This window comes from Sinocyclocheilus anshuiensis, unplaced genomic scaffold (genome assembly GCF_001515605.1).
Source record: "Sinocyclocheilus anshuiensis isolate Anshui unplaced genomic scaffold, SAMN03320099.WGS_v1.1 scaffold521, whole genome shotgun sequence".
Classification (NCBI taxonomy): domain Eukaryota; kingdom Metazoa; phylum Chordata; class Actinopteri; order Cypriniformes; family Cyprinidae; genus Sinocyclocheilus; species Sinocyclocheilus anshuiensis.
Window position 1 is genome coordinate 849,766 of NW_015540882.1, and position 4,474 is coordinate 854,239.

General features: G+C 33.9%; 1 pseudogene; it reads right to left on the bottom strand.

Moving 5' to 3' along the window:
* The window catches only part of LOC107688575 (serine/threonine-protein kinase BRSK2-like), an 89,273-nt pseudogene that overhangs the window by 63,742 nt on the left and 21,057 nt on the right, over positions 1–4,474 (bottom strand).

The following is a 4,474-nucleotide window of genomic DNA, read 5'->3' on the forward strand; positions in this document are numbered from 1 at the left end:
AAATACACAGAGTACACACACATATATTACATAAACAAACTTTTATTTTGGATGCGATTAATCGTGATTAATCGATTTGACAGCACTTATTTTATATATATATAAACACACACACGCACATATATACTGTATAGACATGACAAAAAAATACTTTTTTGTAATTACATTAAAACATCAAAGCTGTGGTGCTCATTGGGATGATGCCGGTTCAAGTCTGACCTGCAACATCTCCAGATCTCATCTCTTCCCAATAAGTTACTATAATCACTATATTTGTGACACAAGACGGAGCCAAGACTCCCTCGTGGATATGAGCTCGTTTAAAAACAAAATAATGACGGCTGTCTCGTAGTGCACTCCGGTGCAAGGTGTTCTGTTTACAGTATCAGAAAGGTAGTACAGTCCACACAGTGTGATTGGCTTTTTACAGTGCACGTCCCAAAAAAAAAACAAAAAAAAAAACAATAGAAATACTTCAATATATATACACACACACACACACACACACACACACACACACACACACATAAGCACACGTAAGCACTCCTTATTAACGATCTGAGGTGCACGGCACTACAACTGCACGCTCGCTGGTTCCAAGAACCCTCAACTGATGGCTGGGCTCTCTATTATAGTCCTAACTCCACCCCTCCGGCTACCTTATGCATAAATAATATCCGCCATAACAGCATATACAACAGCATACAACATTAACGAATTATATTTTTCTTTTCCAGGTAGTACACCCCTCTTAAAATAAACATGGCAAGTGAAAATAGATATAATATCTGTGTACCATTGAACCATTGCAGAAAGCATGTCATTTGTGTTTAACTAGTGCCATTCACTTCAGTGACGATCTAGTTCTTCACAATACTATTTCTGTCAAATAAACATATAAAACCATAGAAGGCAAGCTGTAATTCCCCAAAGCAAAAGCACTCTGAATTTCAGTAGACGTTTCCCATCTGCACTGATCCGTGATGTGTGGCACTGTTTGCTCAGAATGATTAATATCACGATCCGGTTGGAGGGACAAAGATACACTAAAGAAGCAGATAACATCTTCGCAGAGTAATTAGGGTCACAAAATGTTGACGGTACTTCCTGTTTCACCAGCTGACATCCTGTCTCCATTAATCTTTCTTGACAAATCCTCTCTACAACGGTGTTGTGCATCTGAGCATAACACTCGTCCCATCAACGCAAGTGTGAACGTTTTTTTTTTCAGAGATTAACAGGCACGTTCAGAGTTAATCATATTTGGAGAGTTTCACAGTGAGCTCGCACGATCCCTCAGATGCCTTCACAAGCGTGCGCCTATGCAAATATGAATATCCTGTTAGTGTAAGCTTTTGCTTATCATCTAATGTAGTATTCAACTCAAAGTGCTCCATCTGCATACAGAAACATTACAAACATCAACTGAAAAGCTGCCGTTCGGCTTCAACGAGAGATGATGTTGAAGGAAGAGCTTTATGTAAAGAAGCTGATACAATTAAAAAAAACAATAAAGTAGGTAATTGCAAGTTAAGACTTCTTTTTCTCTGAATTATCATTTTATATCTCACAGTTTTTTCTGCCACGGAATTTAAAAAAATATGGTAATTGCGACTTTTCTCACAATTATTTCGCAGTTTTGAGTTTATAATTCAGACTTTTTTTATCAGAATTGCACGTTTGTAACTTGTAATTCTGTTGTTTTGTTTCTGCCATGGAATAAAACATTGAAAAAGGTAATTGCAACTTCTTTATCACAGAATTCAGACCTTTTTCTCGCAATTGCAAGTTTATATCTCCCAATTAAGACTTTTTTTCTCTCAGAATTCCCAGCTTATATCTCACAATTCTAACTTTTCTCAGAACTGACCCTTGGCAAAGACCCGCACCTCCTTAGTTACTGTTGCTACGTCCGACAAGCCATGGTGCTCTTACGCCACACATCATGTTCTCACACAGTGAAAAATACATCGCGGAGCAAAGAGGACACTGACAACACGCCGACAGACAAGAGCTCGTTGCTTTTGGTATGAAACAAAGTCTCAGCTTTCAAATTGTGTCATTTTGTAAGAAATTCAAACAATAAATACTGTTTTGTGGCTCTTTAATGTGTTGTGATCTACTCTCCTGTCTGGTTTATTTGTCGGACAAAATGGCAGATTCGCCGTTATGACTGGTCAGATCACCTGTCAATCGAAATCCCTATGAAGGGTCAATTGTGAGATTATATCTCACAATTTTTTTTTTCACCATGGAATAAAAAAAAATTGATAATTGCAACCATTTTTTTTCCCTCAAAGACTTTTGTTTCCTCCAAATCACTAGTTTGCACCTTGTAATGATTTAATTTTTTTTCCCACCATGGAATAAAAAATAAAGATATTTGCAACTTTTTATATAACAATTTTGTCTTTTTCCACACATATTTGAGGTTTATCCCATAATTCTACATTTTTCTCAGAATTGCTCATTTATCTCTGACAAATTCAAGTTATAAACCCGCACCTGTGTCATACCTGAGTTTACATCTCATAATTATGATTTTCTTTCTCTGAACGTAATTACAACTTTTTTTATCTCACAATTCCGACATTTTTCTCTTGATTATGAGTTTATATCTCACAATTTAGACCTTTTTTTTTTCAATTTAGACGAGTTAAAATCTCACAGTTCTGTTTTGTTTTATATCTATCAATTTTGAGAAGAAATATCTGAATTGTGAGATATAAACAAAAAATGTGAGAGTTAACACGTTGAGTTTATATCTCGCAATTCAGAGAATTTGATAACAAAAGTCAGAATTTTGAGAAAAAAAGTGATAATTGTGAGATAATTTTGCAATTACCTTTATTATTATTATTATTATTAATATTATTAACCCGTGGCAGGAATAAGCTTCCATATTCATGGCCAACTCTGAAAATAAGAGCAGAATGGTATAATAATTCAGAATTGATCTCAGATGGAGCTGTCAAAGCACATGGTATCTTCCAGAATACTCTACAAATATGTCACAAAGCCCTTTATCATAAATACTATTGCAACAGAGGCCAGTTCTTGGACTGTTGAATTTATTGATTCTAAAATGCAGCTGCCATTACATGTTTTATAATAAAACACTGCTGAATCTGTTCAGAATGCATCAAAGTCTAAAACAGACTCAGTTTCACTCCAAACTAAACGTATTGCTCTCAACGCATTAGCCTCGACAGGTCTACTTTCGCTCATTATGATTCTGAAGGTGTAACGACCGCAGCATTTCAGTGTTTTCCTCCGCAGCAGGTGCGTTAAATCGGAGGGATCAAAGCGAATCGGATGTTTTAAGGCCGTAAAATATTTTCATTGTTTATGTTGATGAGGAAAGCAAATTAGAGATAAAAATACAGCCATTAAGGGATGAGTTTATGAAGGACCCCTGCAGCGCGTGGTGCCAGATCATTTATCTACTCCAAGCTGTTTGCTAGAGCTCATTTCCTCGCTCATTTCTGCAAAACTCATCAACCAATGACAGGCAGATATGAGATGACTCATAACTGATGTGGGTGTGCAAACCATCAGACATATGGGTTCAGATGTCTCTTTTTGGTGCAATGTACGATGATCATTAAGCCAAAACAGTGCGTGGTAATAGGGATACAACAATAAACACCATCAACTCCAGCGGAAGGCATCCATGAAGCTCTGAATCAATAATGGCGGTATTATTTCGAGTGTGTAGGTTAGTCTCTGAGTCAAAGTGGGGCTGTTGCAGGTTGTACCGTTACACAAAGCCACTATTTATCAAATCCTGAGAGTATTTACATACGTTTGGATAAAAAAAAAGCATTTATTAGCGTGAGCTAAATCACATTACACAATTAGGAAACATTTGACTGACTGACTGACTGACTGACTGAATAAATAAATAAATAAATACATTTTAAGTATTTAAAGAAGGAAGAATCAATAATTAAATGAATAGATAAAATATTTTTGAAAGAATAAATGAACAAATTAATGAATTAATAAATGAATAAAAATAACAAATATTTTAAAAAGAATGAACAAATGATTCAATAAACTCAAATACTGAACAAATATTTTTTAAATAATGCATGACATTTTTTTTTAATGAATGAACAAATGTTTTTAAAATAATGATTTAAAAAAAAAAATAGACAAAATATTTTAAATGCATGAATGAATGAACAAAATGTTTATAAGAATAAATAACTAAATAGAAAAAAACATTTTTTAAAAGTAATGAATGAATTAGTAAATTAATAAATAAAAATGAACAAACACATATTTTTAAATAATGAATGAATAGCTATGTTTTTAAATGAATGAATGGGCATCTTAATTAATGAATAAATAAAAAGAATGAAATAAATACACAAGTATTGTTTAAACAATGAATGCATTAATGAATATATTAAACAATATATACATATATATATATATATATATATATATATATGTGTGTGTGTGTGTG